Source organism: Balaenoptera acutorostrata, chromosome 14 (genome assembly GCF_949987535.1).
Source record: "Balaenoptera acutorostrata chromosome 14, mBalAcu1.1, whole genome shotgun sequence".
Classification (NCBI taxonomy): Eukaryota; Metazoa; Chordata; class Mammalia; order Artiodactyla; family Balaenopteridae; genus Balaenoptera; species Balaenoptera acutorostrata.
In genome coordinates, this window is record NC_080077.1 from 80,136,224 (window position 1) to 80,161,882 (window position 25,659).

A 25,659-nucleotide genomic window follows, 5' to 3' on the forward strand; every position below is an offset into this window, starting at 1 on the left:
ATACTTACATAAGTATTTTTCTCTATATTTGCTACCTGGCTTTATTTATATTTGCATAATTTGTCACATTTTTAACTTTAAAAACCACTCATTCTCTTTTCAGCAACACATGATTAAGGTCACTTTGCAACGAATTCACTCAACACTGTTAGTGAGATGTGTGCTATCTGGACGTTTTTAATGATAAAGCCTGCATGCTTTCAATCTGTGTTTTTAAATTGTTGCTTTATTTTTATCTCTCCATGTTCTCCATTGCCTTAAAATCATTACAGTTGTTTTTCTTATTAAAATTTTATATTTTTTCTCTCCTTACTTGAGTCATCATTAATCTCACCGTCCTCATTTTATTTTAACTGGCCTACTTCCCTTTAAGGTACTTCTTTTAAAAGATCCTGACACCATTCCATCCACACATCTCATATCACAATTGACCTCACAGTTTTTTACAGGCAAAGTATCCCAGTTTGCTTAGGATGTTTTCCTCTTTTCTTCTACATTTCAAACACTTTCTTTTCTTTTTTTAAATGACAAGTTTTGTCTTTTTCCGTGTTTACTTAGCAGAAAAAAGCAGAAGGACTGAAAAGAGTCCTTAAGAGTTCCTCTAGTTCAGGCTTTTGATTTACAGGCTGCGCTGCTTCTACACTATGGGGATTTAAAAAAACTCACATCCTGTCTGACTCCTGTCCTGTTAGGAGAGCCACGCTTCTCAGATGCATGTGCACCTGGAGAGCTGCAGCCAATGTAGCACTTCCTCTCCCTGACACCAAGCACTGACCAAGCATGTAGATTAAGTAATAAAGCAGTAGGGTACCCAAGGGCAGTGAGAGGGCTCAGTCTAGTTCTCACATTGGGGATTAATGACCCTGTGGTGCTTGTGTGATCAGACTTCCTTCACCATGTGATGTCCTGGCTCTGTGGTTTGCTGGGTACTCTCCTTTCCTTTTTTTTTTTTTTTTTTTTTTGTAGTTTAGCCAAAGTACAAAGGAAGAGAGAATTTATATCATCCCTCCCTCCATCAGCTTTACCAGCAGGTGCAGAGGTAGCTATACCTGGGTGTTCTCCCTCATACCTTTAGAAGACGGTCTCTTCATCCTTTCTCTCACCCTAATATCACTGCAGATGTTGGTTCTTAACTTAGGTGACGCCATTTCTTTTCTTTTAGGCTCTAAGGACGCTTAATTAGATTAACGAATGACTGCACTGTTCTTTCCCTGGAATGTTGTAATAGGAACTAGTGGTCCAATAAGATCTACATGCTTCCATTTGGTAGGATATTGAGGAAAACAAGAGGTCAGCTTAGGCACATAATAATAATTTGTTATTATCTTAAAAGGCTAAGTGGTTCATCGTGGTTAATTATCATTTCATATTTGAACCTGTTAATTACAGATTGTGTTGTCCTTGGTACTCTTGTCCAAAGTATTTGCTTTAATTTTTGAATTATGCTCAAAATTCTTAACACTTGAGATTGCTCGAGACCCACTTAATGTTTTGTAATTTACCTTAGAATGGACATCCACTGAATTACATCCTAGTCCTTTCACTCTTCCATAATTCCATGTTCCAAATTCTCACAGCCCAGACATGGCCTGGCTTGACTGAGAAGATGTCTCAGTGCTGAAGTTTGTGGTGAAATCATTGAAAACCCTACACCAATTTACAGTTCAAAAAATATTCGACTATGTTGTTAGAGACGCATTCGGGCAGTTTTCATTTGAATCCATTGTTAGCAATGGCAAGTTGATAGACAAGCAATCTTCTCGTTGTATAAAATTAGACCAGTGGTTGTTGTTTGATAAGAAGGATGGGGCAAAAAAGAACTAACTGAAAAAGAAATCTTTTTCTTGTTGGGAAAAAAATGTATCCTAAGGAGGATGGTGAACTAGAAGGGAATTATCTATTTAGTGCCAATTCTCTGTTTTTGTTTTTGTTTTTTTGCTTTTTTACTTCTTTGCTTATTACGTTTCTGTGCTGAAGAGAAAAAAAATGAGTCTTCAGGGCTGTTAAGGAGTGCAAGAATAAAGAAACTAAGTCACTAAGTGAGTTAACCCATTCATTGAGTTCCTATTGTGTTCTGGCGAGCAGTGTCGTTTGCTCCCTTACCCAGCCTTGGCAGACAAGCAAAATGTAATGGAGGCTTTTAATGTTGAGCAAAACAGAAGATAAAAGGCAAACTAATGGGAATAAATTTTCAATTCAATTTACAACATGTAGATTAAGTAATAAAGGAATATGCTAATGGGGATATGTGTGTAAGACTATATTTTTAAAAAACTGATAATTAAAAAGTTAGGTATTAGTAAGAAAGAGGCAGATTGTATTAAACCATTTGAAAAGTAATGTTTGCTTTCAAAGGTATTTTCACTTGAGTCACTGTTAGTGTGTTTATGGTTTTAATTTGACAAGTGGCAGATAAAATATATCTGGTTTTTTTAGTAATACGTGTATTGTATTACTGTAAGGCAATATCACCACCTGAGCATAGTGTGCCTCTGAGTCCAGATCAGTGATGATTTTTGCCACTGAGAAGTGAAGAGATTATTTTCTGAAAGCTGAAATAATAAAGTATAGAATCACTGACATTTTTGTATACTTAAGCTCTCTCTTTCTGATTAAGCAGTGGGAAATTGGACAATCGACATCAACCCCCTTTTCCTGATTTACTTTAGAAATGGACAAAATTCCCACCATTAACATTATATAGGTTGAGTTGATTTCAGCCATTTAGTAGTTATCTAGACCAGTGCTTCCCTGTCTTTTCCCACAACTTGTGTGGCATGATGGGGTATGATAATGTCATGGCCAGAGGTCAAATTCATAGCATCTCCAATCCCAGGAACCAACCTTGGACACCTCAAGGGTTAGGGGATTAATGTGTCATCACCTATGTAATCTTTTCAAGAACAAGAGTATCAGAGAGTCCTTACCAAGATCATGGCACACACCTAGGCAAAGCTAGATTTATTCTGATGGGCTTTCCCCCAACTTATTCTGCTTAAAGCAGGACTATATACCCTGAGTAATAATTACAGAGCACATTGCCTTGATGCCAAATCTTGACAAAGTTTTTGAAAGATAACCTGCTTCCCTTGGAAAGCTGAAAGTGGCATGACTATCCAATTCTTGAGGATATCTTAATCCTGTTTTTTTTTAAATTTTATGCTATTGGAGTATAGTTGATTTACAGTGTTGTGTTAGTTTCAGGTGTACAGCAAAGTAAGTCACACAGAGAAAGACAGTATCATACGGTATCACTCATATGTGGAATCTAACTTAAAAATGATGTAAATGAACTTATTAATCCTGTTTTGAAAAGCTTCTGGGGAAAATACTTTTAATGACTTCAATATTTGGCCAGAGCACCATAGTAGAGCCCACAAAGAATCTAGATTTGATGTTTTATTTTGTTGAGTATAAATGTTACAAAGCAAATGTGACTTCAGTTGTTCCCCAGAAAAAAATCACTCTTGGACCATTGTTATCAGACTGACTTCCAAAAGTAGCCCAAAAATCAGAGAAGAAAGCATAAATGCTGTAAGAAATTTTGGGGAAGAGGTGGCATCTCTAGGGGTGGCCTAGTACTAATTTGAGGGGAAAATATTTTCATAGTCATATTCCAAAGGGAAAGAAAGAACTGCTGGAGATAACACGACATCCTGGTCCATATGAATACTAATGACTCAGACTGTTCTCTGAAAGAGGCTTGTTAAGTGTTGACTGTGTGAGTCTACACAAGGAGAAATATACATAAATACCTTTCTCTCATTAGCTAAAAATCAAATGTCACAAAGCCTGGTACCTGAACTGTTGTGTTTTTGAACACTGGTTTTACTTGGCTGTTAGTAAGTCTTAGAAGATGGTAAAGAGAAGCAAGGAGAGGGAAGAAAATGAGAACAGAAAAATTTGAGTTTTAATTTTCACATAATCAATAATTCTAATAATAAAACTTAACAGTATAAACTATTTCAGGTTGAAACCAGATATGCTGTATCCTTTTAAAAAATAGCTTTGATAGCATAGGAATTCTGCTTTGCTAATGGAAGTAATAATTCAATCACCAGATAAATAAAAGGCACCCCATTTTACATCCAGCACACCTTCTGTATAGTGAACAAAGAGTCTATAAATTTTTGTCTATGTTCAACAAGAAAATTGCTTAATGGTCCTATTATTTACATTAAAAAGCAAAGCTAGCAAGTAAGCTTTCTTGCCTCCAGGGAATTTTATAAGCATCAAATGAATTCATAATTGATCTGATTTTACATAAGGAGCTCTTGCCTTTGGGATTAAAAGAAAAAATTCTCCTATCATATGCCAAGGAATAGATTTATAAAAGTTGATTAATCCTGTGAGAACAGGAGGACTAAATTACTTTATGGTTACCAATTTCATATGTTGATCATGCCTTTTAAATGTGACTACACAGTATAGCAGGATGAGAATTGTTTTTGTGTCAGAGAACTGGGTTTGAGTCTCAACTTTATCCCTTTTTGACTATGGCTTTAATGAGGATCACCCACTAAACACATATTTTATACCTCTACTCACCTCAATCACTTGAAATTACAGGAACAGTATTATGAACATCTATAAACACACTGAAAGACAAAATATGAGAGCACTTCTTGACAAAAAGAAAATAAATGAGATTGGTTAGATGCAAAAACAAGTTAAAGATTAAATTCCCCGAAGATACATATGATGTAGGGAGCAGACAATCTCTGAGTTTACTTCAAAGTCAGAGATAATAGAAGTGATGAGTGGGAAGAAGTCGGGGCACATTTTGACAGATTAAATATGAAACAGCAAGCAGGATTTGATTCTTCCATGCTGCATCTTCACTCTCTCTTGCCAAGCAGCAGGCAGTAGAAATTTGGGTCCATGAAAACCAGAGAAGGGGGAGCTAGAACTAGAAATGCAGAACTGTGGCCAAAGGAAATGAACAACCTTCAGGAGGCAAATAGAACCTGCAAAACAAGAAAACAAGTTAATTGCATATTTTTCTTTACACACATACTATACCACTGCTGCTTTCAAAGAAAACAGATCTGGCACTCTTAATTTACACCCACAGACAGACAAATAGGACTAATGAAATACAAAGATGAGAAGAGGGGAGATGTGGCCAAGATGGAGAGTAGGAAGACCTTGAGCTCACCTCCTCCCATGGGTACACAAAAATAACATCTATTTACAGAGAACGGTCGATGAGAACAACCTAAACACTGGCACAACTGAAGATATAAAAAAGGAACCATAATGAGGTGCATGGGTGGAGCAGAGACATGGTATAGCCATGACTCATACCCCTGGGTGAGTGACCCACAAATGGGAGAATAATTACAATTGCAGAGGTTCTCCCCAAGGAGTGAGGGGTTGAGCCCCACATTGGGCTCCCCAGCCTGGGGGTGCTGCACCAGGAAGATAAGACCCCAGAATGTCTGGATTTCAAGGCCAGCAGGACTTGCATACTGGAGAGTCAGAAGGCTGTAGGAAACAGACTCCACTCTTAAAGGGTGTGCACAAAATCTCATATGCTCCAAGACACAGGCAGAGGCAGTAATTTGAAAGGAGCCTGTATCAGACCCATTTGCTGATCTTGGAGAGCCTCCCAGAGAGGCAGGAGGAACCTAGGATTCTCTGTGGGGACACATACTCTGGTGTCAGTCATTTTGGGGAGCTCATTCTATCACGAGGACTCTGGTGTTAGCAAGAGCCATTTTGGACTCTGCTCTCCAGCCTATTTGTACCTAGGGTCTTATTCACCCACCTGCCTATCTGCAATAGTGCCAGAACGCTTTAAGACTAGCAGCCAGCTGCACGGGGACCTAGCTCTGCCTACCAGTGGGTGCAAGACCCAAACCCACTCACCAACAGACCAGCAGCAGCTATAGCACACAAATGCCCCACAGCCTGTCACCTCAGGACCAGTCTCTGCTCACCAACAGGCTGCACCAGGCCTGGGATATCTGGGGCCCCCAAGCAGCCACCCTAGGACCAAGCTTTTCTCCCCAGCAGGTCAGCAGTAGTCCTGGGACTCCCAGGCTCAGCAGCCAACTGTGACAGAATCCAGTCCTGCCCACCAGTGGGCCACCAGCCTCCATACAAGGTGGGGCCTGACAGGTGCCAGGCCCACGTAGCAAGACACTCAGAGTAGTCAGCCCATTACTACAAAAGGACCCATGCAGCCCACATAGGGGGTATCTGTACAGTATATAGTTCTCATGACCAGAGGGGAGTGTGCTGCTGGGCCACATAAGACATCTCCAACATAAAGCTACTTCTCCAAGATCAGAAAATGTAACTGACTTACCTAATATATAGAAATAAAAACACAGTATTAGGCAAAATGAGGTGACAGAGGAATATGTTCCATTGAAGGAACAAGTTAGAACCCCAGAAGAAGAACTAAGGGGAGTGGAGATAAGAAATCTACCTGATAAAGACTTCAAGGTAATGATCCAAAAATACTCAATAAACTTGGGAGGAGAATGGATGAACACAGTGAGAATTCTAACAAAGAGTTAGAAAATATAGAAGAACAAAACAACTGAAGAATACAATCATTAAAGTGAAAAAACACTACAAGGAATCAACAGCAGTTTAGATGATGTAGAGGAATGGATCAGTGACTGGGAGACAGAGTAGTGCAAAAAACTTATTTGAAATAATAATAGCTGAAAACTTCCCTAAACTAGGAAAGAAAACAGACATATAGGTCCAGGAAGCACAGAGAGTCCCAAGATGAAACCAAAGAGGTCCACAGCAAGATATATTGCAATTAAAATAGCAAAAATTAAAGATAAACAGAGAATTGCAAAAGCAGCAATGGGAAAGCTACTCATTAGGTACAAGGGAACACTCCATAAGAAAATCAGCTGACCTTTCAGCAGAAATTTTGCAAGCCTGAAGTTAGTGGCATGACATTTTCAAAGTGCTGAAAGGAAAAAACTTACAACCAAGGTTACTCTACCCAGCAAGGCTATTACTGAGATTTGAAGGAGAGATAAAGAGTTATACAGAGAAGCTAAAGTTAAAGGAGTTCAGCACCCCTAAACCAGCTTTATAAGAATTGTTAAAGTGACTTCTCTAAGCAGAAAAGAAAAGATCACAACTAGAAACATGAAAGGAAAAATCTCATTGGTAAAGGCAAACATACAGCAATGGTGGTAAATCAACTGCTTATAAAGCTATCAGGAAAGTTAAAAGACAAAAGTGGTAAAAAAAAATCTATATAAATAGTATGTAGGCAAAGGATACACAAAATAAAAAGTTGTGAGATATTGGAAGTAAAGGAAAAAGAGAAGACAACATCCTGGGGTAAAGTAATCCTACAACCTTGGTTTAAAAAGATTCCAAGGGATGAATAAGATAAATTTTTAAGATAATGTATATAGATGCATCATGGTGTATGTTTCACATTTCAGAGCACTATGATTATAAAGACAAAAATCAGAAGGAAAAAGTTAACTAAAAAGGAATTAGGATCACATTACTATTTTAGCAACATTATGTGGTGGAAGACAATTTGCATAATATCTTCAATATTCTGAGAAAAAATAAATTTGAATGTAGAACCAAATCACAGTGATATTTATCTTTAAGTAAGAACTGAGAACATTTATTACCTTTTTTGAAGAACTGATGAAAAGATATGCTCTAGCAAAATGAAAAAAAAAAGAAAAAGAGTCAAAGAACAAGTACATAGACATCAATTGGTTCTAGCCATTCATAGAAAATAATAGTTTAAATATGCTTATTAAACATAGGACTCATCAGTTGAATGAGAAAATACATATAAAACTATTTTAAATCTGTTTTATACTTTATATACTACTAAAGGAAAAATAACCTAGCAAATAAGATATGATCAATCTAAGACAATTCAATGAAGAAAACAAGAAGAAATGGAAAACAGAAAATAAAAAATAAGGTAGAAGAAATAAGGACAAAAAATCAAGTCAAACTATATTAACAGGGCTTCCCTGGTGGCGCAGTGGTTGAGAACCTGCCTGCTAATGCAGGAGACGCAGGTTCGGGCCCTGGCCTGGGAAGATCCCACGTGCCGCGGAGCGGCTGGGCCCGTGAGCCACAGTTGCTGAGCCTGCGCGTCTGGAGCCTGTGCTCCGCAGCGGGAGAGGCCGCGATGGTGAGAGGCCTGTGCAGCGCGATGAAGAGTGGCCCCCACTTGCCACAACTAGAGAAAGCCCTCGCACAGAAACGAAGACCCAACACAGCCAAAAATAAATAAATAAATTTAAAAAAAAAAAACTATATTAACATATTTATTCTATTATTAAATGTCTCAAATCTTAGATTTTTGAACTAAATGAATCCACCTAAAAACTGTTAATGCAGAGAATTTTTTTAAAAGGGGTAGATGCTCATTTAGCAGACATTTAAAAATAATGATGAATCATCCAAACAGTGGAGAAAATAGTACTATTACATCATCTAAGTCAAAATGGAATTTAAGGACAAAAGTATTAAATAAAACAAAAGGACATATTTCATATCAAAAGTGTCAAAATTATATGAGATTAAAACAATTTTGAAGCTTGATGCAGCTAAGACATAAGTTGGAAATATATACTAGAAGCTTTAAGAAATACAGAAAATGTTGATAAGTCCTCCAAAATTTCAGAATACTTTTCTTAAAAACAATTGGCACAATTAAAGTTGATCTAAGTGGTAAATATCTGTAGACTTTTGTTTCTAGTACATGGAGCATATACATTATTTTTTAAAGCCCTTGAAATAGTCACCAAAGTTGATCATACATTAGGTCACAAAGAAAAATCTCAATCAATTTTCTCAAAAAGAAATTCTCTAATCACAATACAGTACATTTATTTTGTAATCTATGAGTCAAAGAAGAAATCAGAATGAAAATTTAAAACAATATTTTGAACTAAATGAAAATGCAATGTAGTATAGCAAAACTTGTGGGATGAAGCCAAATTATTGGTTAGAAAGAAATTTATAGCCTTCAACTCATATGTTAGAGAAAAAATGTATTAGTCGAAGATTAACAATCCCTCTCTATAGGCTAGAACTATAACAGCTAATTAAATCCAAAGAATGTAAAAGGAAGAGAATAATTACGATAAGAATCAATATGACTAAAATAGAAAGTGAACTTCTACCATTTTAAAGTGAACAATTCAGCTGTAGGATATTCACGATGCTGGGCAACCACCTCCTTTATCTAGTTCCAAAATGTTTTCATGCCCCCAAAAGGCAACCCTGTACTCATTAAGCTGTTGTTCCCTATTCTCACCTCGCTCTACCCTCTGGCAAGCCCCAGTCTGCTTTATGTCTCTATGGATTTACCTGTTCTGGATATTTCATATAAATGGAATCATACAAAAAAAAAAAAAGAAAATAAATTTCTATCAAAGACTGATCAAGAAAATACGTGTTACCAAATGTTACTGACCAGAAAAAGACACATGTTATCAAGATCAAAAGTGAAAAGGGATACAGGTATTCAAAGAATTAAAAAAATAATGAAAAATTTTATGAAATAAACTTGAAAATTTACATAAAAAATAGCTTTGAAAGATATAACATGTCTTATTAAACCTGATATAATAAGAAACAGCAAATATCATGACTTGTTAACCAATAAAAAATTAAATCTATAATTAAAAACTGTATTAAAGGGCAAAATTCAGACTTCACTAATGGCTTCACTGATAAAAAATATTTAAAAATAAATAAATATAAATAAAAATAAGTATATATTTGAAGAAATAATATTAATATTACACAAAATTTTCCATAAGATTAAAAACTGCTTTCATTTTTAAAAATCAGGCTAAGATATTCTTATTATTGTAACTTGACATGTACATTACAAGAAAAGGAAATTACAGGCCAATATCTCTCATAAACGTAGATTAATTCCAAACACATTTACTGACATACGAAAAAGAATAACAAGTCAGTATCAAGTAGAGTTTTCTCCAGAATTACAATTTAACTTCCAAAAGTTAATCAATGCCATTCATGATATTAACAAATAAAAAAAGAAAAAGAAAGTGATTGCTTAGATTTTTAAATAAAATCATTTACTAAATTTAAAAACCTATTTATGATAGAAACTCATTGTAGATTAAGAATAGAAGAGACCTTTCTCATTCTTATAAAAGATATCAACAGAAATCTTCAGAATATACCATATTAAAAGATGATATATTGAAATATTTCTTCCTGAGATCAGGAACAAGAGAAAGATGACTTTTATCACAATTTGAATGGAATATTGTATGAGAGGCCCTATAATATGCAATAATGCAAGCCTTTGAATAAAAGATATTGACAGTACATTTATCTGATGAAGGGCATATATCTACAATATAGAAGTAAATTCTATAAATCAATAAGATGAAAAATAAAACACTTGAATAGGAATTTCACAATGAAGATTTCTAAATGGCCAATAAACATGTGAAAATACACTTGGATCTATTAACCATCAGGGGAATGTAAATTAATTCCATGGTGGGGTACAGCTACTTTCTTGCCAGGATGGCTTAAAAAAAAAAGAATAGTAAGGGTTGCTGAGAATGTGAAACAATCAGAACTCTTATACATTACTGATGGCTGAGAAAATGGGTAAAGTTTGGAAAACTTTGGTTATATACACTTTGATAATGACATAAACTCCACTTCTAGATATAAAGGCAACATAAATGCATGTATGTGCACCAAAAGCATGTATTATTTATTCATTATAGCTAAAAACTGATAAAAACTTAAATGCCTATTAGCAGTAAAGGAACAAAACGTTGCTCTATGTAGCAGCATGGATGAATCCTGCAAGCATAATGTTGCACAGAAATAGCCAGATTTTTCTTTTAGACAGATTTTATGATTCCATTTATATAAATTTCAAAAATAAGCAAAACTAATCAATGGAGGTAAAAATCTGAGTGGTAGTCACACAGAGGAGCATGGCAAGAATAATGATTGGGAAGGGTTATGAAGGAGACTTCAGATTGGGATACTACAATTCTATTTCTTGATCAGGTGGTATGTAGGTATGTTCACTTAGAAAACTCATTAAGTTGAACATTTATAATTTGTGTACCTTCTGTAATATATCATACTTAAAAAGCTACTTAAACTAATATTTTCTATGCATCAAAAATAACCAATCAAAAAATATTGTGGTAAAAGGAATCCATTCACAATAGCCACAAAACATGTATGAAGAAAGCTAATGTTACATGTGCAAGGCATATCTAGAGAAAACAATAAAATTATATTGAAGCATGTAAAGTAAAACAAGAATAAATAAACACTGAATGAATCCACAATTTTCTTAGATGAACAAAACAGAATTGTTAGCTAATTAATACACTCATATAAATAAGACCCCCCAAATATTATTTTCATGGAACTGTCATATTCTTAAGTTCATGAGTAAAAGAAAATGCTCATAAACAGCATTTTTTTTTTTTGGCAGGAAGAGAATGGGTACCGATCTGCTGTCATCAAAATATAAAATATGTTTAAAGTAATAAATACAATATTTGCACACCAATAGTCAAATTAACAAAAGGGAATAATTTCTTAAAGAGAAAGAGATACAAGGAAATTTATAATAATAGTGTTCTTTCAAATCCATGTATAATGCATTCAACACATGTTGTTGAGATAACTATTACTCATTAGTAAAATATTAGGTTAACACTATTCCTTACATCACATATTGAAATAAATTCAAAAAGAATTAAAGAACTATATGTAGAACAATGGATACGGATTGAAAACTTTTAAAGGACTTCTAAGATTTGGTCTTTAGTTAAGTCTAGTCTCATCCTCTACAATCTTGGCTCTTGCACATTTCTGAATTTCTCTTGATTCCTCAAATATTTTCTTTAACCTTTACCCCTTTGTCTTTCTTTTCTCTCTCCTCTCCCTAGAATTCCTAACTCCCACTCATCCTTTAAACCTTAATTTATAAATGGCTTCCTTCTGACATGAAGAAGAAGGAAACATCCTTCCTATCAATTATTTTGAGACAACACATGTTTAACCATTTCCGTGCTTTCATTTCACGATGTCTTGTAGTTTTATTTTGTTCTTGCTGGGGACCTTGTGTCTTTCATACTCTTGTTTTTCTTTACGCATTTCTATTTCCTCACTTAGTATCATACATAACTTTGTTAACTATTCACTATTCATGAAGTGCCATTCTTTTGTAAAATATGCGGGGTTATTTTTAGTCATGTCCCTGCACCCTGCAAAGCATTTCCTAATGTAGTACTTTCCTGAATTTATTAGAAAATTCTCCATTCAAAACTGTCTCAGAAGAGAAGCAAACGAAAATGATTCTCTATGTTTAATTATAGGTTTGCATCAGGGGGTTTAATTTTGTTTGTAAGTATGCAATGAGTATATTGTATTACCTGTTATGAGTTTGTGCTTTCTTTCTCAAATTTAATGCACACGTTTTCTGCAGAGCAGGAACTGATGACTCATCATTTCTGTGACTTGTATTTCTGTGGTTCTCATTTTCTCTGAAATTCGGTGTCTTTATCTTTAAGATAAGGGGTTTGGGTTTCATGCCTTACCTAGCTAAAATTCTAGAATCATTGAGTGTAACAGAAAATTTATATTCCACAATGGGGACTTTAAACCCAGTTAAGAATGCAGATTATCTGTGTGTGTATGTTTGACTCCACCACATAAATTATGGTATTGCCTAAAGAATTTATTAGTTTTCCTTGATTTGTGGTGAAAAATATTGTAAATATATATGTTATGTATAAAAATACAGGAATTTCCCAATAATAGCAGGTAGATGTCAGGAAGCATTAAACGTGTCTCATACATGCCACGGTTAACCTCTTTTGAAGGTGCTTCATCAAGGACACACATAAAGTTTGCTCCTGAACCATGAATCAGAGAAAATAAAAAGAGATAAGGGAAACCAAGTACTTGTGGTGGTTAAAAGCAGGCTGATTCTCTAAATGCAGTGAAAATAAAGCTTCAGTGTCATTTTAAGTGTATAGTTTCCTCATGGTTATTTATGCAAAGGAATTATCTCTATACCTTTACTTACAATAATGTTTAATAAATTAACCAGGTAGTGGTGTGATAAAAAAAAGATGATTAGGGAGTAAGTCACAAAATTATTTTATGAAAGATATTTTTGTAAGTGAACAAAATGAACATGAAATGGACCTGTAGGCAGAGTAAGAATTGTGATTTATTTATACAGGATTTCATGTGTTAGCTGTTGTTAATAATCTCAGGAGATAAACTGAGGCTGCTCTAAAGGTCTTTATCACTTCCCGTTCTGGAGCAAGAATTGTCTGTGTTTGGGATTTGCCAATACAGAGCATCATCTCCTCTGTCCCCCTCCAAATGATACAGGACTTCAGGCCACAACGTCACCTGTTGCGGCTGTTTGCTGGGGCTTCTTCAATGCAGAGAGGCCAGACACATCACCAAGAGCTGCACACAGCCTCAGGGTCCTCCCAGGTAACATTCCAGCAAGCCCAGATTCTGCATCAATTTCGTAGAGCTATTTCACCAAATTTTCAATGAAATCCTAACCCCTGTATGTGAACATCATGATTGCTTTGTTTTAAATATGCCCTTGAATACCCCAGGCACCATCAGTGGCCTTTACAGCTTCTGGGTGCTGCTGCCACCTGGTTCCACTTGCTTCCCTGCTACAAAAAAAGCCGCAGTCAGTGGATGGTGTGTATGTTCCCACTGGTCCCAGTATTCTTGTTTCTGGGGGTCCTCCCTCTCTGTGGTTTCTGGCCAGTGGTGTTCAGATAAATGTTTAATTACTGGCTCTCTGAGGGAGGTGGGGGAGCCCTGATCTGTAGCATTTGCCCATTTTCGTGGTGTAAGTACTCCACCATGGGCAATTTCAACCCAACAAAGTGACATCACAGGAGGTCTTAGGAAGAGATGCACACGATTGGCCCTGAGAGCTGATACACACTGGCTCCGGCACACACACAGCTGCTTTTGGCTGTTGCTTTTTTTTTTTAACTACAGCTTTACATTTTTCTCCTTCATCCACTTAAAACTACGTATTGTCCTCATTAGTAAAGCATTGGCCAGTTCTTTCTATTTATAGTTCCCCTGCTGCTGCTATTCGTCTTCTACCTGCTCCTAGGTCTCCTCCTCCATCTCTCCCTTTTCTCCTTATCCTTTTCCTATATTTAGAATGTTGGGGGTCAGAGAATATTTACTTGGCACCACCCATTATCTCAGGGGTGTATATTTTCACTCACCACCGTTGAAAAGCACAATGCGTGACTTTAAATACTCCAAGGTGAATTGATTGCCCATCCTGAGCACACCGCCAGAGATGAACTCAAAGGAAACACGGATCAGAATGCACCGCCTTGGGGTCCCCCCTGCATTTAAATAGATGGCACCTTGCCCAATCCTTTCCCCACGTGGTTATGAGAGAGGCAAGCTCAGTTACAGACAGTCGTGGAGCAACGCTCAAAGCCATTTAAGTAATTATATCTTGTGCTGATTGCTGCTTTCTCTGCTATCTCTATACTAGAGCTTGGAACAGGAGTAGAGTGAGAAAGAAATATCAGTGGAGCAGATATATAGTTAATTTATTTGCTTATTTTATTCTTTTCCCTTAATCCAGATGTTCTAGCCTTAGAAAGTCTTAGCTCATCAGAAAAAAAAAAAAAATGCTGATCCTGAAGACTTCATTCCCTGTGACCTAATCAGTGGCAGATTCATAAAGGTTCATTACAGTTGGTTATGGGGAAAGGGAAAGGGGGTTGACCAGAGAAACAATAGAAATTTCTGGAAGTGTGAGTGCCTGTTTGAGGCTGCTGATCATGATTAATTTTTAGTGATACAAATCTGTCCTGCAGGCATGAATAAAGGTAGGGGAGGGATAGTAGAATTCATTCTAGTTGGTGCAACACATGCCAGCATGCAGGTGAGTTATAGTGATGAGGCAGTAAACTTGAAGCAACTCTAATTTACATGAAATATATCATCTAAAACTTTAATATTTTTATTATGACCAATAACACATTACCAAGTCAAACAACAACAACTGCTAATAGCTAATTGTTATTAATAACACATTATTTGTGCCATGTTGCCTTTCCACTCCAGTGCTCGGTGGGTTTTGACGAACATGGCTCAGCACTGCTCTGCTAGACTGAAAATTTGAATCTGAGTCTTTTCATACTTAGTACTGTTGGTCCTACTACACCATAGTATCTTGCTTGTGGATTCTTTTGCTTTACTTTATTTCAATGTATTTGGAACTATAATATTTTCCACTCCTTTGTTACTGGAACCAACGGAGACATTGACAGTCAAAAATCTCTGTTATTGGTGCTTCATTTCCTTACTGTCTACATAAGCAGCTTGGAAGACCAAAGATATCTGGCTATGATATACTTTCCCTTAATGAACGTCACCAAGAAAACTCACAAGATCTTCCTTTACATTTTAAATTCCGGAGACTCATGACACAGTTATGAAAAATCACTTTGACTCTGCACTGTTATTAAAGGCAAAGGTTGAGGGCATCTAACCTGACTTGTCACCATCATTGTAGACATCAACATCACGCTAGGGCAGAGAGTAAAGGCAGAGAGTTAATTAGGCTTAAAGGCAGTTAGGGGAGTAGGGAGATACTGTGTAAAGCACAATGGCTTTCCCTCAGAGTGTCCTCATTCTGAAGTTTTAGGGTTTAAAAAGGACGGCAATGTAGGGAGAGTGAAAGATCTAAAAAGCTAATTAGAGTACTAGGGTACTCTGCTTTGAGGCATATGGTGAGCAATTAGACTTGAGGAAACTGACAGCACACACACCAGACCATCTGAGTCAACTTTTGGGGTAAACATCTGTAAATAAGAGCAACACAGCTGCGTGTGAGGGTCTCCCTTGTCTGGTACACCATGGAGCAGCACAGAGAAATCTAGCAGTGCTGGATGTCAGACTCTGGGAGATGGTGTCTGGCTTGGGCTACAGAACTTTTATGCTACATGACTGGGGAAACATCACCCCTCCCCTGGTGTGATCATGGCTTGGGATCCAACAGCAGGATGACAGCAGAATCTTGGCTTCTCTTCCTGTTTTCCCTGTTCACCTTTCTTGGTTGGCGTGAACAAGCTCCAACCCTGGAATGGTCAGAAGGCTGAGCCCCAAGCTGTAGGTTTTGTGGGCCAGTGGTTCCCAGTCCTGGTACGCACGTCAGCACCAGTCCTGATCCACCATCGCAGCGCCAGATCAGGGCAGACTGATTTGACCACTTGGCTGTAACCAGTTCTTGCAGTGTTCTGCGGATGCTCTCCAGGTCAGACAGGAGAGAATCAATCTTACCAGCTTGATTCTTAACCTCTATCCCAGCCCATACAACACAAGAGAAAGTCAAGGTGCTTTTCCCACTTGAAGTCTCTGTCAAAATATAATGAGGCTCAGAATGTTCAGAGCAGCCTGAGTGTCTGGTTGGTCTAGCTTATGTCCAAAGTGGAGACCAGGTATTGCCTTTGCTGGATATTAGCACCATTGCCTGGCGTTAGTAGAACCTTTGATGGCTGCAAGGGTGTCTGAACAAATAGCTGAACGATTTGAAAGTAGAAACTTCATGGGAATAGGATTGAAGTTGGACCCATGAGAGGAGAGTGATAGGAAAGAAGTGGTGGTGGTTTTTGTTCCTTTTAGCAGTACTTGTTTAAAAAAATGATGTGAAGGAATTCTTTGATAAATAAGTTTTTAAAGTTAGAAAATAAGAAAAATACATTTTGATAAATACAGAGAACAAAAAGCAGTTGTAATGGAAGCACTAAAAAATAATTGTCCAGGAGAAAAACTAAAATGATTACAGATTAGGGATTTGATCTACCTATTTATACCTATTTATTTATGTGTATATATCTGATACCTGTACATCTATATACCTATATATCTATATCTATATCTATATCTATATATCTATCTATATACCAACAAATACCTTAATTTTGTTTGGAAATACTCATTTCTTTCCAAATGCCACCTCTGGGATGTTACAAATAGACCACACAGGATTGCTTTTAGTGCCGCTGACCCCAACTTTATCAATAAATTTAACCTGTAAGGAAAATTTACAAGGCAATACCTGCAGGCGTTCACCTTCTCTCTTGACTCTCTTCAGAAACAAGCCTTAAACACCAGCCCTAAACACTCATTTTGGCTTCCTGGCTCCCCAAGGGGCCCATATTTCCACTGCTCAGATGTTGCCCAGGGTAATGTACTGAGGAAAAAAAGAACTCACTCTGATGGATTTGTCAGTTCGCCACAAAAGGTACTCATTCTTCTGGATTTTCAGACCTGTTGGGCTGTCTTATCCAAGCTGTGAGCAATCATACAAGAGTGACCTCAGTTCTGTCAGGGGTCACTACCTGCAAACAGTGAGAACAACCAATTTCTTGGACTAAACCTGCATGACTGGCCAATACCATCTATTTTTTGAAAGAGAGAGACAAAGTTTTGACCGGGATAGTGAACTTGTGACCAGAATCCTGGCTCTGGCTTGTCTTTTGTTTCCACGAGAACTGGGTGAAGTACTTGTTATTTTTATTTTTGAATTTGGACATTGAGGCATAGTAAGGAGATGCTGGAGGTTGGTTCAATCTCCCTTCAACCTTGTTCAACCAAGTCACTTTGATCAAATCATTTTGACCTCTCTGAGTCAGAGCTTTGAAATAGGGGTAGATATACTTTATCTAGCAGATGGCATACTTTGAAACATAAAGCCTCAGAAAGTAAAGTGTAAGAACTAGTGAAAAAATCCGAGTTTCTTTTCCTTCTACTTCATTCAATTTATTCTCTTCTAGTTGGCCCTCTTGACTTTCAAGGTTGGTGGCATCCTACAAACATCACGACAACACATATCCTTGGAATAAATATTAGGTGACACAACCTTAAGGTCAAAACACCTTTATGATTGGATTTTTTGTTGGGTTCTTTTAAGTTCAAAATTTCCAGTTTTAAGTAAGTCATGCACAGTAGTAGTCCCAAAGAATAAAAGAGAACAGAAAAATTAAAAAAAGGATCTTAGAGAGAATGAGCTGGAAAATCTATGTCATCTTTCCTGCTCATGCACTTTAATAGTAGCAAAAACAGCCTGGGCTTTGTGAAAGGGGAGATACCACGCTATGCCTTCATTCTATCTGGGACAGTTACTCATTAATTCCCTAAATATTCAAGGAGCTCCCACATACTAAGCACTGTGCTATACACCAGAGGTACAGAAATGTATGAGATCTGTGCCTTCTCTCCAGGAGCTCACAGCCTACCCAGCAAGTCACTTCCACAAGTAATTTATTTATTTTTTTCATTTAATTTTTATTTTATACTGGAGTATAGTGGGTTTAAAATGTTGTTAGTTTCAGGTGTACAGCAAAGTGATTCAGTTATACATATGCATATATCCATCCTTTTTCAGATTCTTTTCCCATACAGGTTATTACAGAATATTGAGTGGAGTTCCCTGTGCTCTACAGTAGGTCCTTGTTGATTATATCTATTTTATCTATAGTAAGGTGTACATGTTAATCCCAAACTCCTAATTTATCCCTCCCCACCCCCAACCACCTTTCCCCTTTGGTAACCATAAGTTTGTTTTCAAAGTCTGTGAGTCTGTTTCTGTTCTGTAAATAAGTTCATCTGTATCATTTTTTTCAGATTCCACATATAAGTCATATCATATGATATTTGTCTTTCTCTGTCTGGCTTACTTCACTTAGTATGAAAATCGCTAGGTCCATCCATTTTGCTGCAAACACAAGAAGTTTAGATCAGAGCCCTATGTTTAAAACTTTCCAGATTGTTCTTGGGCTGTTTTCATATTTCCCTGGCAAATCAAGCTTACTTTGCTGTACCCCTCACAGGTACACTGAGTACCACTATTGGCTGAGCTTTCTGTTAGGCATCAAAGAGACACCAATGAGAAGAGTTAACAGTACCTTCCCCTTCTTAGGAGTACCAAATCCTCCAGTTTAGACTTTTGACTTCCTTCTTCCATATTCTCCTGCTTTGGCCATTACTGTGGTCTCAAGAGCAATATTCTGCCTGGATCAGTTGATTTAAACTATACTATTATTCAGTCTCACAAAGGAGAAAGAATACTTAGTAAAAGTAACATAGAATCACATTACAGAACCATTAGTTTCAATCTTCTTTACTACAAAATCTTTTTCAAGCTCCACTAAAAGTAGCAAAATAGGTTGCTGAGTTATACCTTCTTTCCGACAATCATCAGTCAGTATGCACTAGAAAAACAGATAATTAACATATTCTTTTATTAAAATTTTACTGTACACCTGCTATCTGTGCCCAAACGCTTTGCTGGGCACTCAGGATTTAAAGAGACCTCAGTTTCATTCCCTGTTCTCCAGGGATTTATTAGGAGAGATGGAGAAGTAAATGAAATTCCTAGGGAATGAGGTTTTGAGGAAATAGGAGAATTTCTATGTGGGCTGTCATATTCACGCACATTTATGATCAATTAAGATTTAACCCATCTTGGTAGTAATATCAAGCCCAAGAGACCATATCTAGAAAAGTTCTTATATTTGAGCCACTTCTGCCTTTTGGCTGTAACATAGAGAGTTTTTCTCCCTGGCAGTTTATGTAGATTTTCAACTTAGTGGATTTTCTGTTAAAAATGGCCGTGGTTTGTCATAGACAAAAATGTACATGTCTCTGTAGGAAATTCTTTCAGTGACTGAAATAAAAACCAGTGCAGTCCTGTTTCATTACTAGTCTGTTGTGCATTTCACTTCTGCTGCTCCCTCAAATACAGTGATATTCAGCCTGTTTTCTTTGAAAAAAACTCTCAACATGCCATACCACTGTCCCTCCCCTGCAGGTTGAAGGATGCCATTTCTCATTCTCCAGTGTGTTGTTTCTCTTGGATAATGACGACTGTATACTTTGTGTCTTTCAAATGCACATTGCTTCGAAGAATGCACATTTCCACTTTTCCCATTTTTGAGTTGTCTGCGGATAATATGAAAAGCAATTGGATGTTTTAGGCACACAGTAAGATTCAGTGGCATGGCTTTGAGTTAAAATGTTTTCTCTCTCCTTTCTGAATCATGCTCCTCTGGGCAGTCACTAAGATTTGGTGAGGAAAAGGTGCTGGGCAGCCCTGCAACTGACTGGTACTTTGAATGACTAGGAATGGAAAGTGACAGTTCACTGATCTTTACTGTCTGGAGAAGGTGGATCACTGGACATGCCAAGTCCCTTGAGGAAATGCAAGTCCCCCTCAGACATCATTCCCACCCTTTTTCTGCTTTGGTATCAAGAATGCTTTATATAGGGCAGATTGATTCAAGTTGGGGGAGTAGAAGGACGTGCTCTCAGTCCCTCTTGTGACAACACCAGAATCACAACTAACTGCTGAACAATCGTCGACAGGAAGACACTGGAACTCACCAAAAAAGATACCCCACATCCAAAGACAAAGGAGAAGTCACAATGAGATGGTAGGAGGGGCGCAATCACAGTAAAATCAAATCCTGTAACTGCTGGGTGGGTGACTCACAAACTAGAGAACAATTATACCACAGAAGTCTACCCACTGGAGTGAAGGTTCTGAGCCCCATTCAGGCTTCCCAACCTGGGGGTCTGGCAACAGGAGGAGGAATTCCTAGAGAATCAGACTTTGAAAGCTAGTGGGATTTGATTGCAGGACTTTGACAGGACTGGGGGAAACAGAGACTCCACCTTTGGAGGGCACACACAAAGTAGTGTGCGCATCAGGACCCAGGGGGAAGAAGCAGTGACCCCATAGGAGACTGAAACAGACCTACCTGCTAGTGTTGCAGGGTCCCCTGCAGAGGTAGGGGGCAGCTGTGGCTCACCAAGGGGACAAGGACACTGGCAACAGAAGTTCTGTGAAGTACTCCTTGGCATGAGCCCTCCCAGAGTCCACCGTTAGCCCCACCAAAGAGCCTGTAGGCTCCAGTGCTGTGTCGCCTCAGGCCAAACAACCAACAGGGAGGGAACCCAGCCCCACCCATCAGCAGACAGGTGTATTAAAGTTTCACTGAGCTCTGCCCACCAGAGCAACAGCCAGCTCTACCCAGCACCAGTCCCTCCCATCAGGAAGCTTGCACAAGCCTTGTAGATAGCCTTATCCACTAGAGGCAGACAGCAGAAGCAAGAAGAACTACAATCCTGCAACCTATGGAACGAAAACCACATTCACAGAAAGATAGACAAAATGAAAAGGCAGAGGACTATGTACCAGATGAAGGGGAAAGATAAAACCCCTGAAAGACAACTAAAGGAGGTGGAGATAGGCAACCTTACAGAGAAGGAATTCAGAATAATGATAGTGAAGATGATCCAGGACCTTGGAAAAAGAATGTAGACAAAGATCAAGAAGATGCAAGAAATCTTTAACAAAGACCTAGAAGAATTAAAGAACAAACACCTAGAAGAATTAAAGAACAAACAAACAGAGATGAACAATACAATAACTGAAATGAAAAATACACTAGAGGGAATCAATAGCAGAATAACTGGGGCAGAAGAATGGATAAGTGACCTGGACGACAGAATGGTGGAATTAACTGCCATGGAACAGAATAAAGAAAAAAGAATGAAAAGAAATGAAGACAGCCTAAGAGACCTCTGGGACAACATTAAATGCACCAACATTTGCATTTTAGGGGTCCCAGAAGGAGAAGAGAGAGAGAAAGGATCTGAGAAAGTATTTGAAGAGATTATAGTAAAAAATTTCCCTAACATGGGAAAGGAAATAGCCACCCAAGTCTAGGAAGTGCAGAGAGTCCCAGGCAGGATAAACCCAAGGAGAAACATGCCAAGACACATAGTAATCAAATTGACAAAAATTAAAGACAAAGAAAAATTATTAAATGCAACAAGGGGAAAATGACAAATAATATACAAGGGAACTCCCATACGGTTAACAGCGGATTTCTCAGCAGAAATTCTACAAGCCAGAAGGGAGTGGCATGGTGTATTTAAAGTGATGAAAGGGAAGAACCTACAACCAAGATTACTCTACCTGGCAAGGAACTCATTCAGATTCGATGGAGAAATCAAAAGCTTTACAGACAAGCAAAAGCTAAGAGAATTCAGCACCACCAAACCAGCTCTACAACAAATGCTAAAGGAACTTCTCTAAGTGGGAAACACAGAGAAGAAAAGGACGTACAAAAACAAACCCAAAACAATTAAGGAAATGGTAATAGGAGCAAACATATCAATAATTACCTTAAATGTGAATGGATTAAATGCTCCAACCAAAAGACACTGGCTCTCTGAATGGACAGAAACAAGACCCATATATATGCTGTCTACAAGAGACCCACTTCAGACCTAGGGATACATACAGACTGAAAGTGAGGGGATAGAAAAAGATATTCCATTCAAATGGAAATCAAAAGAAAGCTGGAGTAGCAATACTCATATCAGATGAAATAGACTTTAAAATAAAGAATGTTATAAGAGACAAGAAAGGACACTACATAATGATCAAGGGATCAATCCAAGAAGATATAACAATTGTAAATATATATGCACCCAACATAGGAGGACCTCAATACATAAGGCAAATGCTAACAGCTCTAAAATAGGAAATCGACAGTAACACAATAATTGTGGGGTACTTTAACACCTCACACCAATGGACAAAACATTCAGACAGAAAATTAATAAGGAAACACAGGCTTTAAATGACACAATAGACCAAATAGATTTAATTGATATTTATAGGACATCCCATCCGAAAACAGCAGATTACACTTCTCCAGTGCACATGGAATGTTCTCCAGGATAGATCACATCTTGGGTCACAAATCAAGCCTTGGTAAATTTAAGAAATTTGAAATCATATGAAGCATCTTTTCTGACCAAAACGCTATCAGATTAGAAATAAATTACAGGGAAAAAACCCGTAAAAAACACAAACACATGGAGCTAAACAATATGTTACTAAACAACCAAGAGATCACTGAAGAAATCAAAGAGGAAATCAAAAAATACCTAGGGACAAATGACAATGAAAACACGACAGTAAAAACCTGTGGGATGCAGGAAAAGCTGTCCAAAGAGGGAAGTTTATAGCAATACAGTCCTACCTCAAGAAACAAGAAAAATCTCACATAAACAATCTAACCTTACACCTAAAGGAACTAGAGGCAGAAGAATAAAGAAAACCCGAAGTTAGCAGAAGGAAAGAAATCATAAAGATCAGAGCAGAAATAAATGAAATAGAAACAAAGAAAACAATAGCAAAGATCAATAAAACTAAAAGCTGGTTCTTTGAGAAGATAAACAAGATTGACAAACCTTTAGCCAGACTCATCAAGAAAAAGAGGGAGAGGACTCAAATCAGTAAAATTAGAAATGAAAAAGGAGAAGTTACAACAGACACCGCAGAAATACAAAGCATCATAAGAGACTACTCTGAGCAACTCTGTGCCAATAAAATGGACAACCTGGAAGAAATGGACAAATTCTTAGAAAGGTATAACCTTCCAAGACTGAACCAGGAAGAAATAGGAAATACATAAGAAAAAGAAATGAGACCTAACGAAACTTAAAAGCTTTTGCACAGAAAAGGAAACCATAAACAAAATGAAAACACATCTTTCAAACCAGATCAACATGCAATTTTGTCTCTTGTCTGAGTGATGTGATTTTGCTCGGCTGAATCAACAAAGGCAAGTTTTAAAAAGTTTCCTTTTAAATTCAATCTTCCTCTTTATCATTCAAAGTAATATTTTTGTCTAACATAACTCAGTTCTTTCCTCTCCCTTCCCCCCTTCCTTCCCCCTTCCTTCCTCCCTCCCTCCCTTCCTTCCTTCCTTCCTTCCTCCCTCCCTCCCTTCCTTCCTTACTTCCTCCCTCCCTTCCTTCCTTCCTTCCTTCCTTCTTTCCTTCCTTCCTATTTTTCACCCAACTTTACTGAGGTACAGTTTACATACAATAAAATTCACTCATTTCAAGGCATAGCTTGTTGACTTTTGGCAATTTTAAACAGTCATGTAACTACCATTACAATCAACATATAGAACATTTTCATCACTATAAAAAAGTATTCCCATGTTTTTTTGTAGACAATCCCCTCTCCAAAGCCCTGGGCTTAAGCAGCCTTTGATCTGCTTTATGGTACTATAGCTTTTCCTTTTCTAGATTTCACGTAATTATTGTCATACATTATAGTCTTTTGTTTCTGGCTTCTTTCATTTGTCATAGTACATTAAATATTTATCCATATTGTTGCATGAATTGATAGTTCATTCCTTTCTATTGCTAATATTCCATAGTATAGTTATACCACGATTTGTTTATCTAAACACTAGTTGATGTGTATTTGGTTATTTTAAGTTTTGGCTATTATAAAGCTTTTCTGAACATTTATATAAAAGTCTATGTGGATTTTTCATTTTTCCTGAGTACATACTTAGGAGTGGAATTTCTGGGTCAATGGAAGGACACATTTAGCTTCATAAGAAACTGCCAAGCTGTTTTCCCAAGTGGCCTCTCTTTTTTTTCAAGCCCGTCAGAAATTATGAAAATTCCAGTTTCTCACATACTTGTTAACACTTGGCAGCGTTTACTAGTCTTTTAAATTTTATTTATTTATTCCTTTAGGCTGCACCAAGTGGCTTGCAGGATCTTAGTTCCGCAACCAGGGATTGAACCCAGGCCCAGATAGTGAAAGCACTGAGTTCTAACCACTGGAATGCCAGGGAATTCCCAGTCTTTTTAATTTTAGACAATCTAGTAGGTATGTAGTGGTATGCCACTGTTATTTTAATTGTACTTCCCTGATAGCTAGTGATATTGAACACCTCTTTATGGGTTTACTGTTTATTTGTAAATCTTTTTATTTGAAATGTGTTCAACTGTTTTGCTCGTTTTTAAAAACTGGGCTGTTTTTCTTTTTATTACTGTGTTCCAAGAATTCTTTACATATCCTGCATAACAGTTCTTTGTGAGATAAGTGTTTTGCAAATATTTTTTCTCAGTTCATGGCTTGTCTTTCCATTTTTTAAACTGTGCCCCTAGAAGAACAAAAATCTTTTAACTTTGATGAAGTTCACTTTATCTATTTTAGTATGTTTCATGATTTTTTTTCCTGTTTAAGCACTCTTGCCTAATCCAATGTCACAAAGATTTTCCCCTATGTTTTCTTCCAGAAGTTTTATTTTAGATCTTCGAATGAGGTTCATGATCCGTTTGACTTAATTTTTGTGTATGGTTTGAGTTCATGTTTAAGGACAACTTTTTTATGTATACAAAATCTCCAGCTTTTCCAGCGTGCTAGTTGAGAAGACTGTCCTTTTCCCATTGATTCCCTTGGCATCTTCCTCAAAGTCAGGTAACCTTGTAGGCATGGATCTGTTTCTTGGCTATTTTATTCCATTGATCTAAATGTCTATACTTATTCCAGTAGCATATGATCTTGATTAGTGCAGTTGTGTGCTATATCTTGAAGTCTTCCAATCTTGTTCTTTAAAAAAAATGGTTTGGTTATTTTAGTCCCCTTGCCTTTCCATACAGATTTTGGAATTAGTTTGCCATTTCTTCAAAAAAGCCTACTGGCATTTCTATTGAGATTGAGGTAGAATTAAATCTAAAGTTGAATTTCAGGAGAAAGACAATCTT